This window comes from Puma concolor, chromosome A3 (genome assembly GCF_028749965.1).
Source record: "Puma concolor isolate L17-30 chromosome A3, mPumCon1.1.hap2, whole genome shotgun sequence".
Classification (NCBI taxonomy): domain Eukaryota; kingdom Metazoa; phylum Chordata; class Mammalia; order Carnivora; family Felidae; genus Puma; species Puma concolor.
In genome coordinates, this window is record NC_141669.1 from 33,604,217 (window position 1) to 33,618,165 (window position 13,949).

The 13,949-nt window shown below is 36.2% G+C and overlaps 1 long non-coding RNA gene across 2 annotated transcripts in view; it reads right to left on the reverse strand.

Annotated features, from left to right (window-relative positions):
- The window catches only part of LOC147582354 (uncharacterized), an 862,122-nt gene that overhangs the window by 57,137 nt on the left and 791,036 nt on the right, over positions 1-13,949 (reverse strand). The gene's annotated exons all lie outside the window — the stretch shown is intronic.

Genomic DNA, 13,949 nt, shown 5'->3' on the forward strand with positions numbered 1-13,949 from the left:
TAGATAAGTAAAATATGTCTCAAACAAACCAAAAGCTCTAATCAAGACATTAAGATGAATAAACTTGAGTACATTCAAGTTTGTTCATCAAAAGACCCCATTAAGAGAGTGAAAAGGCAAGCTGTAGTCTTGGTAAGGAAATTTTCAACACATAAAACATGGCTATATCCAAAATACTTAAGATCTAAAATAAGTTAAAAAAAAAAAAAAGGTAAGCAGAAAATAAGCAAATGAGTTGAAGAGCCATGAGAATATTGAAATGTCATAAATCCATGAAAAAGTGAGGCAGCTCATTGGTAATCAGGGAAATGGAAAATGAGACCACAAAGACATATTACCATGTACGTCTAGAATGACTCAAATTTACAGTCTGACGTCTGACACACAATGGGGACTCCCATGTACTGCTGTAAGGGTGTAAATTCGTGCTATTACTTTGATAAACTATTTGGCATTATTCACCACGGTCGATCATGTACGTAGTTTCCATATATACAGGGAAGTGAGTGAAAAGTTCAAATCAGCTAGTCTGGCTCAGAGAGCCAGTTGTTAAATTTTCAGAAACTTTGTAATCTGACTCTTACAACAGTGGTTGCTTGAAAATGGTCACAGTGATCATATTTACATTAGAATCTTGTTGAATGCCGTAAATTGGGTCTTTTTTTTTTCCTCTGGAGCACCAGTACCTATGTGCAAAGCAACATAATGTGTAAAGCAATGCTTACGGTAGTATTATTTGCAATCGCCTCAAACTGGAAACAACCTAAATGTCCATCTAAGGCATAAACGATAAATTTTCGTATATCTATAGACTAGAATATTTTATGGCAATAAAAATAGATGAAGTACAGCTACATGCAGCCATAATAATGATTATCATCAGAAAAAGTGCTAGTAATATCAGATACTTGGTATGTACCAGGCCATCTCTCTCTCTCTGTCTCTTTCTCCCTCTTTTTAATATACTTACGAGTTTGCGTCCTTAGAAAACTAATGAGACTACATACTGAAGTGCTATCTTTGTGTGATGGCATTATAGGTTATTTCCTTTTTTCTTTATACTTTATTGCTTTTCTATAATCAGGAAAAGGCAATAGAATTACCTTGGTTTTAAAAATAAAATATAGAATGGTGGTCATGGTGAGATATAATTTCTTACATTGCTCAGATAGTATCACTGTAGATGTTGGAGGCAGATTGGATTTGAAATCTGGTATATCTCTTATGAGATGTGTGACTCTGTAGAAGTGATTTAACCTTACTGAGATTTGTTTCCTTCAACTGTAAAATTGGAATAATGGCATAGCCTAACTCATAGGGTATTTGTGAAAATAAAAATGAGATATATGTGCATCCAAGTGACCAGCACAGAACAGGAGTGCATTATGTTTTATTGAGTATATTAATGTCTCCTTACTTCCAGTTCTCTTAAATAGGTCTTAATCTACGAGCAGTGCCTCTAAAATCATGTATTTGTGGGGCACCTGGGTGGCTCAGTTGGTTAAGCATCCGACTTCAGCTCAAGTCATGATCTCAAGGTTCTGGGTTCCAGCCCTGCATGGGGCTGTGTGCTGACAGCTCTGAGCCTGGAACCTGCTTTGGATTCTGTCTCTCTCTGCCCCTCCCCCGCTTGTGTGCACGCATGCGCATGTGCACTCTCTCTCCGTCTCTCAGAAATAAACATTTAAAAAAGAAAGAAAGAAATAGAATCATGTATTTGGACTGTGATCAAGATAGAACACCTTTGTAATTAATAGGGTATCATTGCCATTTAGCTTATAGACACAGGTGATTGAAACTCAATAGTAGGATTCTGAAGGTGTCAAAAGAGGAGGGTTTAGTTGAAAAAGTAATTTGTGCCTGAGTTTGTTCAGAGAAAGTTTACAATTGTGTGTGTGTGTGTGTGTGTGTGTGTGTGTGTGTTTGATTGATTTGCCTGTGTTAAGTCATTGAAATATGAAAGCATTATGTTCACTGACACGTTCAGCCCTTGGGGGACTGACACATTTCTTTATCAGCTGGGCCATATTGGCTAATTCTCTCCTCCTTCAATGTTCTCTCTAGCTTTCCATTTTGGACAGACACAGCCCGTTGAGCGAGTTTACTGTGAAGGGATTGTTACTATCACTGTGTGTGCAATTTAGTTTCCGTAAGCGTAGGCTCTGACTCATTAAATGCTACACCCTTGCTTTAACTGAGAGAGTGCATTTAACTTTGATTCAGTCAACGAATTGTTAATTAAACCTCCTTGATCTTTGTCAAAAAAACATCCTACCACGGTACATAAACGGTTTAGTTATTTCAAGGCTTTTACATTTCTTTTAAATTATGTACAGCACTCTGCTAACCACATTAAAAGAGGAAAAAGAAGTATTCGAATGAATATTTACCTATCCATGTGTGCTCATCATCTAAATGAGAATTCTGAAATCCTGAAGTAGAAGTAGATTTGAGGGGATTCACACAGGAAATGTGGTTTGAGTTTTTGTTTTGTTGTTGTTGTCTTTGCTTTAAAAGCAATTAGAACTTCAATTACTGTATTTTAAAGAGTGCAAAATTTAGGGTATACTATAATTTAAAAAAACAAGTGTTGGCAAGGATGTGGAGAAATTAGAACTCTCATACATTGCTGGTGGAATATGAAACTGTGCAGCCATTTTGGAAGACAACTTGTTGATTCTTTCGGAGTTATACAAAATTACCATGTTACCTTGCAATCCTACTCCTACATTTTGTTTTTGTTTTTTTGGGGGGGGGGTTGCAAATACATATGGCTTTATTTGGTGTTTTTCCGCATTGCAGAAGTGTCAATAGTGGACCTCAGAGGACTGCAGAGGCAATTAGGCAGTCCCCAGGCCCTCTGGGGAGGGTGTGGGGGGAGTAGCAGAAAGAAGTGATATCCCTTCAGCCTTCAAGACCAGTCCCTTCTCCAAGCTCCCAGGACAGGGAGAGGATCAGGGGCCAGTGAGGGCCATACATCCTTGAATTTGGGGCCAAAGTATATGGGCAGGCTCTTGGTTATACTAAGGCATGAAGTCAGGCAGGAGCACGCCTCCCACCTAGTGACCCCCCAAAGTGATAGCTGGTCAGGGAGCCATATGCACCCTTAAACCTTGAGCCTGTTTCATGGGGTCCCTTGTGTCTGGGAAAGGCAGTGAGTCATGCTGAGCGAAGGGCTACATTTCCAGTTTTTCCCCAACTTGCTGGATGAAGGGTAAGTATCTTCTTCTCTTTGGGCCTCTATCTCCTGCTCTGTCACACCAGGAAGCAAGACTAGATGATTTCTCAGTGCCTTCCAAATTCTATGGTCTAAGACTCCTTCCCCAACTCCAGGATGCCCTCTGGCTGGGACAATGATATAGAAATGATATAGAAAGGGAATTTTTAAGGCAAGAAGAAGGGCAGACAAGGGTGGTCTCAGCCCCCAGGGAGATGTTGGAGTAGGCAGTTCTTTACCTTCCAAAAATTGAAAACAGGTACTGAAACAAAGGCATGTGTGTGCATGTTCATAGCAGCACTATCCACAATAGCTAAAAGGTGGATACAGCCATAAGTGTTCATCAAGGATGAATGAATACATAAACCGTGTTATATACATACAACAGAATATTATTTAGCCATAAGAAATGAACTGTGGATACATGCTACAACATGAATGAACCTCAAAACCCTTATGGTGTCCGAGAGAAGCCAAACACAAATGGTCATGGAAAATACGGTTCAATTTGTATGAGATGTCTAGAATGAACTGTTCAATTTATATAAGATGTCTAGAATAAACAAAAACATAGAGACAGAATGCAGATTGGCGGTGGTCAGTGACTGGGAGAAGGGAGGAAATGGGATAGAACTGTCTGATGTGTATGGAACTTTCCTCTAGAGAATGGAAATACTTTGAAACTAGAAACAAGGTGTTCCACAACATTGTAGGTGTACTCAATGCCACTGAATTGTTCATGTAAAATAATTAATTTTATGTTATGTGAATTTCACCACAATAAATTATTTTTTAAAAATTTCAGAGGCTAGGCACACCTGGGTGGCTCGTTGGTTAAGGGACCAATTCTTGATTTCTGCTCAGGTCATGATCTCACAGTTCATGGGATCAAGCCCCATGTCAGGCTCTATACTGACAGATCCTTGGGATTCTCTCTCCCTCTATCTCTGCCCCTCCACCATTCTCTCTTTTGCAAAATGAATAAATAAACTTTAAAAAAAATTCAGAGGATATAAAATATAGGTAGGATTGTAGATATAGAAAGTGTTCCTCCCCATCAAGCAATTTATTAAGTAACTAAGCATTTATATGGTAGTAAGAATACCTGAGTAAGATGCCAAGGAACAGAAGGTAGAATCAGACAAAATGACTCTAATATTCAAATTATATTTTGTTTAATTTTTTTATTTTTGAGAGAGAGAGAGAGAGAGAATGAGTGGGGGAGGGGCAGAGAGAGAGGTAGAGAACCTGAGGCAGGCTCTGCATTGTCAGGCAAAGCCCGATAAAGGGGGCAGGGGGCAGGGCGGTGGGGGGGGGGGGGGCGCAGAGGGTTATTCAAACCCACAAACCCTGACATCATGACCTGAGCCGCCCAGGCACTACTCAAATTATTTTTATTCAATTTATTTAAACTAAAAAACCCAAAACAGTCCCACCCATTTCTACCAGCCCTCACCCCTCACCTATAGCAACCACCACACTCTGTTATCTATGAGCTTATTATACACACACACACACACACACACACACACACATATACATATATATTTAAATTCTATTTGATCTTGGTGTACAATCTTTTCAACATATTGTTGAATTTGGTTGTCAGCATTTAAAAAAAATTTTTTAATGTTTATTTATTTTTGCCAGAGAGGCAGAGTGGGAGAGGGGAGGGGCAGAGAGAGAGGGAGACACAGAATCCAAAGCAGGCTCTAGGCTCTGAGTGGTCATCACAGATCCCCACGTGGGGCTCGAACCCACGATCCAGGAGATCATGATCTGAGCCAAAGTCAGACACGTAACCGAGTCACCCGGATGCCCCTGGTTGCCAGTATTTTTTTTTTTTTTTTAAGAATTTCACATTTATGTTCATGGCCTGTAATTTTCTTTTCCCATGGCGTCCTTGTCTGGTTGCAGTATCAGAGTAATGTTGGCCTTGTGAAAAAAGTTTGGAAGATTTCCCTTCACTTCTATATTTTGGAAGAGTTTAAGAAGGATTGGCATTAATTCTTCTTTGAATTCTTGGTGGAATTCATCAGTGAAGCTGTCTCATCCTGTTATTTGTTGGAAGGTTTTTGATTACTGATTCAATCTCCTTACTAAATTTAGTATACTAAAAATTGGTCTGTTCATATTTTCTGCTTCATCATGACTCAGTCTTGATAGGTTGCATGTTCCTAGGGATTTTCCCATTACTCCTCAGTTGTCCAATTGGTAGCTTATAATTATTCATAGTAGTCTCTTTGGATCCTTTGTATTTATGTGGTATTACTTGCAACATCTCTTTCATTTCCGATTTTACTATTTGAGCCTCATCTCTTTTTTTTCTTGGTGAGTCTAGCTAAAAATTTGTCAATTTTGTTCACTTTTCAAATAACCAGCTTTTCGTTTCACTGATCTTTTCTATTGTCTTTTTAGTCTCTATATCATTGTATTGCTATGTTCCAATTAAAGAAGACCCAAAATAGAAAATTTCTAAATTATGAAGCAAATGAAAACACACACTAAATTTGAGTTTATTATGACTATTTTCATTAGTGACAGGCTTATAGCATTACTTATTAATAATTTTAAGCAGAACATCTAACTTTGAGTTGTAGTGTTGAGGTATGACTAGCTTATAGTAAGTTCATCATTTGTACATGAGTTTCTTGAGGAATCAACTCTGAATTGCTACAGAGAATGACATATAGCAATGGCTGATAATAAATATTTTAAAATAAATCAATTGATCCTCTTAATGTAAAGCATGAAGAATTATAAAAGAATAAACATAAATAAAGTTAAAGTTAAAAATTTTTTCTGTGGTACCCATCAGTGGATAGTGTTTTTCAATTTATATAAACGTTGTGTTTAGGGGAAAGAACTGATATTATATAATATATATGATGATGCACCAATGAAATATGCCTAATTATTTAGATGGATCATTTAACAGTGAATAAAAATACAAGCCTTTCTCTGGTCTCCCATCAGGCCAATCATAGAATATTTTCCACATTGGAAATAGATAAGAATCTGACTGAATATAGCCCTTCATATTTTTTAGTATTGTTAAGGTACTTTCCTGGGCAGTGACTTAATGAGGTGGGCTTAGAATGACTACACAAGCAATGGAAAAAGATACTTTTACTCACTTGGGTGGTAAAATCATTTTACTGAGAGAATAATGTTAGAACATCAGGATTTATGTCTACAGGGTATCTGATTCACAGATCCTGAATTTTTCTTCTATACAGCATGAATCAATGCATCTTTAAAACTTTCATATTTAAACTGTCTATTAATTATATTCCACTCATGAAATGCAGTAAAGTTGCTTTTTTCATCGTTTGATACGCCCATGACTCAGAAAAGAGATCTTAGCAATGGCCCTTAGAACACAGACTATAGCCATACATTCCAATATCACTTACTTTGTTGAAACAATCTCTCTCTAGTACATTTTACTTCTAATGTGACAATGATGATTGTGTTTGGGGATTTAGCAGAAAACAAGGGTTGAATTGTCACTTATACCACGAAAAGTTGCTAAGACATGTGATGAATCCCTTTTTATGTCTTTGTCTTAGTTTCCACAAATGTACTATGGAAATAATATTAGTCATCTCATAACCTCTTTTTTTTTGAGATGTTAGGGGATACACACATATTTTTTAAGCATCTGGGAGTAAAGGAAATGATATGCAATTTAAGTCCACATAGTAAGAGTAAGACAGTAATAGTAAAAGCTACAACAAACTGCAGGTGGCTTTTAAATTTGCTCTCGCTTCTCAGAAAATTGAAAATTGGTGACAAAGAAATTCTTGGCAATTTATAAAAGGAAAATTAATCTTAATGTTTTGCTTCTTGAAGGTAATATTCAATAATAAAAACCAGCCAATATCCAAACTTTTCCACCATGATCTAACTGCCAGAAAATAGCTTGTGAGGTTTTGCTCTGCTAGTTCTTTTAGAAGTGAATTTGCTTATAGGTCTGTGGAAACCTTTTTGAATATAGCCTCTTGCCGGAAGCTCAAAATTATTTAGTGCTGACTGTAATTGCATCTTGGAGGAGGTAAGTGACGGCATGTTGACTAGTATTGCCAAAAATAAGCCTTTTAGGTTTCCTGAGAACACATTTTAAAATACTGGTTTTTGCTTGAAGATTATCTTGCCTGCCAAAGAATCCGTTGGTTTTTTAAAATAAGAAATTATATTTATAAATGTGAGGTGTTGAATTTTCTTTAAAAAATTTTCCAATAACTTGGAAGCTACAAAAATGAGAAGGAAAATGGTTTAAGGTAGTTCAAACCTGTTTCTGTTAATGCTGCGATGTTAATTTCCCTTCGACAGCATTTGTAACAATTTCTTTTGCAAACAACACTTGCAAAGTTATCAGGGTATTCAGATCTCTGCAAATATAAAAACAATGGCAATTTCTTATTTTTGTCATATTATGCCCAATATTCTTTACTACACAATAGTAAAAATCATAATCCATTTTTTTTTTTTCTGATGACTGATCTGTTTTTGTCTCAGGAAACCTATTCATGTCTGATGTTACCTACATCCTGGTTATGGTTGGCATTGCATACCCATATAGAAAAATAATCAGCATAAGCCTATAGAGTATACAGCAATGGGTTTATCGTATTTCATTTTTATTAACAAGGCCAATTATACACTTAGGAACTAGTAAGAAAATGAATCATCTGCCATCATCACTTTCATGGAAATGAGTGTATTTCCATCTTGAATCCATTTATTCAATCTAGTTATGAATCATTCCTGGTAATTTTTTGGTGGGTAAGAAATCACAAACATAGGCTGAGCTTGGAAACTTAATTTTTATATAAAGCTAGGTCTGGAACTGACCTACCTAGATGAAGTTAATCTAATGAAGTTAATCATTAGGGAGCCATGCTATATTCTATACTTCAGATTCATATCAAATCATGAAATTTATTTTATTTTATTTTATTTTATTTTATTTTATTTTATTTTATTTTATTTTATTTTACTATATTGGTTCTGTCTGCTGTCTCAGTAGCATACATGACTTACGCATTATCAGAAATAAGCAGAAGGGCACCTGGGTGGCTCAGTCAGTTGAGCAGCCAACTCTTGATTTTGGCTCAGGTCATGATCCCAGTGTCATGGGATAAAGCCCTGTGTCAGGCTCTGCATGGAGCATGGAGCCTGCTTAAGATTTTCTCTCTCTCTCCCTCTGCTTCTCTCCCCTGCTTGCATGCCCTCTTTCTCTCTAAAATACAAAATACTAATACTAATACTACTAATAATAGTGATAATAATAAAGAAATAAATAGAAAACCTTGAGATTATGTTTTCTAAATTTCTAAGAAGTATTTTGGGTAGTCGTCAATATATTATGCATGGATTATTCACGAAATAAATTAACCCCATTGTATTGTGTTTGTGTGTGCATAAGTATCATTCTTCTCTATTATCTACCAACTATTCCTACTGCCCATTTTAGTGTGCTTAGGGAATAGAGTAGTAGAAATAGAGACACAAAGAATGAGAAGATACACTGCAAAATATTAGTAATATTATCCTAAACAAAGAGGAAATATGCTGTGTGTGATACTGGTCCTATCATTTATATGATATATTGCTAATTTAGAATTTTAATATTAATGCAAAAATGCCACCTATATGTTCAGAGGAAAACGTTATTTTCTGATAGCAAACCTTTATCTAAACTCATATTTGGAAATTATTGTTCCAGTGATAAAAGTTCCAGATGAAAGTTTGCAAAACATCTGCATTTTCACTTTTTACTGGAGTCTCTTGCCATCACACTGACATTGCTACATTTTGAGCTTGAGAAACCACACTGAGTCGGTGAGACTCATATTTCACCTCTGCTGCATGAGTGAATACCATCAATCCTTAACTAGATCACAAAGATAATAATGTGAAAAAGATCATTTCCATTAATGCAACTAGTGCTTTTCAAAGAGAAGTATAATGTAAAATGAATCCCCGACTCTGGGCTCGATCCCATGACCCTGGGATCATGACCTGATCCAAAATCAAGAGTCAGACACTCAACTGACTGAGCCACCCAGGTGCCCCAATTTGTTTTTTATTTTTTATTATTGAGTTATATGAGTTCCTTGTATATTTTGGTTATTTGTCCCTTATTGGATGTGTTGTTTGTAAATATTTTCTCCTCGATAATTTGCCTTTTCCTTATATCACTTTTTCATTTTGTTGATGGTTCCCTTTGCTATACAGAAACTTTTTAGTTTAGTGTAGTTCCCCTTGATGATTTTGGCTTTTATTATCTTTGCTTTTGTTGTCAAATCCAAAAATCATTGCCAAGACCAATGTCAAGGAGTTTACTGCCAAAGTTTTCTTCTGGGTGTTTCATGGTTTCATGTTTTACATTTAAGTCTTTAATCCATTTTGAGTTTATTTTTGTGTATTGTGTAAGATAAGACTGATCTTTAAAGAGAAAGAGACAGACAGGAGAGATTTCTTTGAATCAACCAGTGAGTGGCACTAAATATCACCAATAAGTCCTTAAATATCAAAGTAATATGATAGATGATAAAACACCATCTAGATAACCTATTGTTTTATATGAACTTTGCTCTGCTATATAGTTTTTTGACTTATTTTTTTAAGTTAAAAAATGCTTTCACATTTCGAAGCTTTCACATTTCGAACAATTGAGTACATGCCAGGAGTTCATCATTAAATGCCATCATCTTCCCAAGAAATACAGTATTTTTGTTGAAGAATTTTGCTGCATGTTAAAATTGAAGAGCAACTCTAGAAGAGGTAAAGGTAACTCTCAATTTATCAAGGAAGGGTGCATAGATGTAAGAACAACAAGACAGAATTTTAAATTAAATTATATAAAAAATTAGCTCTTTTATCCAATACATGTATGGCTCAAATTTTAGCCATTATGCACTAAGATTAAAGGTCCCATGGCAAATGTTCCGTTTGTTTAATATTACATTAACTTGTCTATTGTCCTCAATGGGCTATGCAGTCCTCAAGGACAGGCAGCATATTCTATTTATCTTTATGTACTTCTAGTAAAAAGAGCAATATATTAGGAGAAATAAATTAGACCTTAATTGAGGACAATCCTGTGTCTACAGCCGTCAGACATGGCTATAGAGGAGACACTAGTAGGATGCTCGAAATGTCACTGAACATTTGTTGAGGAAATGTGAAAATCCCCAGTAAAATTAGTTAGGCTAATGTCTATGTAAAATGATGACTGTTATCCAAAGACAAAGAATGGCAAAGTTTCAACAGCTGACATTTCTTTTTGCCTCTAAAACCAAACCAACCAAAGACAGTTGCATAAAAACATAAATTCACTTAATGGGCTTTCATTTCATCATAACACTATACTAAGAGAATTAAATAACTATGTTCTCTCCCCTTTAGAAGTTCATAAGTGATGGTGCATATCAATTTATAAACAAATGATTGAAGATATACAAATGTGACACAGAATAACACACATTCCTCTTGAGCTTTGTGTCCAGACAAACTTGAATCAGTTAACCTTTGCTCTTATGGTTTTTTTTAATCTAAGAGGAGAATGAAACACACACATTTAAGTTATACTAGATTGATTCATCACTTCATGGCAACAGAATTATCCATGTAATCTAAGTGCCTGATGGAGTGCTGAATAAATGAAGGAGTTAACACATAACTGATTTTTCTGTAGATTTCTATATGGCTTATATCCCCTTTTGATCCAGGTATAGTTTTCCACATAGTTTTCCTCTCCAGTGTACCCTGGCTAGGAAAGATGGCCTATAGTTTGAAAAAGACCTTTAAAGGATACTAAGAAGTAATGTGTGAAATGATCGCGTACTTTAGATTCGAGAACTCTCCTTGTAGGAGATCTGCTGCATGTAATTTGGATTGCCCTGCATATAAGAGGCGGCACCTTAATGACTTTTAAGGTTCCCAGCTTTAATTATCAACAGTTCTAAGATAGAAATCTTTCATATAAGTTTGCCAATTTGTCTCATTTTTGATACCAACTAAAATTATTTTGCAACATTTTTTTTTTGTTCCAAACAAATTGTGCTTCATATGTCTAAATTTCCTTCCCAAGTACCATTCTGTCAACACAGTCTGTCCTTGTGAATTTTTATTGCAGATTGGTATTGGCATAGTGCAGGACATATTGGAGAGAAATCAGAATGTTAGTATGCGTTTCTATAAAATATTTCCTTATAGTGCCTCACATCAGCTATAATATCCTATGACTCCAACAGTATTGCAGTCAAGGAAAATAAAATACACGGATATTATTTTTGTAAAACATAATTGCGCTTCTTTAAATGAACGATGTTTCCACACTTAACCTTTTTAAGAATAATACAGAATTAATTTTAAAGAACAAAAAACCCATGGAATAACTTTTGTTTACACAAACGGATTTCAAAAATGAGTCAGCTCTCAGAAACCTCACTTTTTCCCATATGCCTGTTTGTCGATTAGATCTGTTATTTTTTCCTTTAAGAACTAATTCTCCAGACTTGGTAAGACAATTTTTTGGTAGCAAATAAAAATATTTCCTCCTTGTACTTGCTTTATTCCTTTCCCATATGTGTCTGTGATCTTTATACATTTATTTGTACTCCCTATTTAAACAATGTTGTAAATTGTATTGGAGGAAAGAAAGAAAGGGGCCAGAGATGTGGTAATTTACTATTTCCTTTGTTTTGTTTTCATTGCAATTTCTTTTCCCACTCAGAAACATTTTCCCAGAGTATGATGTTTGCCTAGTTTAAAAAAAAAAGTTACGGAACTGAATAATGTAGGCATAGGGAATGATGAAGACAATGTCTCATGGAGAATCCTAACTGCCTATTTGAACAATTTGAAGGATTTAAATATTTTCTTATTGAGTAAAATTAGCTCTATATATCTATTGCTAGAAATGTTTATTTTAAACTCATAAAAAGTTCTGCTTTGTTTGTAAAAGTAATACCTGCTGGGCTTCACTGCAATTTTCCTTAAATACCCACAGTTGTATGGTATATATTATCAGAGTATAAGATTAATTATTTATAAGAGAAATGAAATTTATGGAAAAGTGACAAAAGAAACCAATACTCCCCTATTCAACAGAGCTATGGGGCAGAGGGGAAAAAAATAACAAGCAAGAAATAGGAACGTATAGGGCCCAAAAAGGGAGGAAAAAGGATGAGGCCAATTCCCAGTGAGCTAGAAATCTAAACAGAGGGTTGATGGAAATTAAGGTGGGTGGATCAGGGTAAAGACTGGTGTGGGGGAAAAGTTTTTAACAGAATCACTAAGGGAGAGTGGAAATTACAAAACACTGGAAGTGAATGTGGTCACATGGCATAGGGAGCTGGTGCGTAGCATCTTTCGGACAGTAAAATATTTCTCCAGGAATAGTTGTGTGCCTTGCAAGGGTCCTTGCAGACTGTCTTGAATGGGTATTTGTTTTCTGTTGTTGTACAGAAAAGTACCCAAATTTAGTGGCTTAAAACACAACCTGTTTATTAGTTCAAGTTCTGTAGGTCAGAAGTCTGGGTAGGCTCACGTGGGGTTCCCTGCTCCGGTTCTCACAAGGTTGAAATCAAAATTGCGGCCAGATTAGGTTCTTATGTGGAGGCTCTGGGGGAAGAGTCCATTACCAGGCTCACTCAGATTGTTGACAGAACCCAATTCCTTGGGCCCGTAGGTCTGAAGTCCTTTTTTCCTCACTGGTTGTGAGCCAGGGGACACTTTTGGCTCTGTGATGCCATTAGCATTCCTTCTCACATAGCCCCCCTCCATCTTCCAACCAGTAATGGTCCATCAAGTCCTTTTCATGACTGAAATCTCTTTGACTTCCTATTTAGCCACCAGCCACAGAAAAAAATCTATTTTTAAGGGCTTACCTCATGAGACCTGGCCCACCCAGGTCTAACCTCCCTATCTTAAGGAAACTGGGTCAATTGATCTATAACCTTAATTATATCTGTAAAATCCCTTTTCCAGGTAACATATATAGTCATGGGAGAGATGTCCCATTGTGTCACAGAGGAGAGAATTATAAAAAGTAAGGGCTATCGAGACTCATTCTCAGAAGCCTGACTACCACATCCCTTCTGGAATTTAGATGACTGGATATTGTCAGACATTTATACTGAACTCCAAAAAAGCACGATTTTGAAAGTTGACGTAACGCAATGATGCTTCTACATGATCAAGTAAGGCTAAATCATAGATTCTCCTTCAAAATTAAAAAAAAAGTAAAATAATAATTACTCTGAACCAGCAATCAACAAAAGAAAGAAAATAGCTCCATAGTATAGTCTTTGAAAAATGGTTTTCCAGGAAAAAAAAAATGACCGATGTGTTTACAGTGGTTACTACTCTTTGCCCATATTTCTTCTCAAAGAAAGAATACATGGTGGAGGTGAAGATAAGTGGGCACAATTTAAAAATCTCACTAACGATTCCCCAGTTTGGAGACCAGCTGAAAGGCAGGGTGTATAGAAAAGCATGGAGAAAATATGCAGATAATTCGCTTAGTGCAAAAGCCGTGCTAGGTCAACTCAGCAACTTCCCAGAGTCAGAAAATTGCTGTGGCTTGCCATCAGCTTCTTCCAGAATGGGAAGCTGGCTAGAGGGAGCTAACTATGAATCCTAATTGCCCAGAGCTAATTATTCCCGGTAGGAATAAAAGACCTGGCAAAAAGAAAGGAGGAGAGGGAGAATGACTATT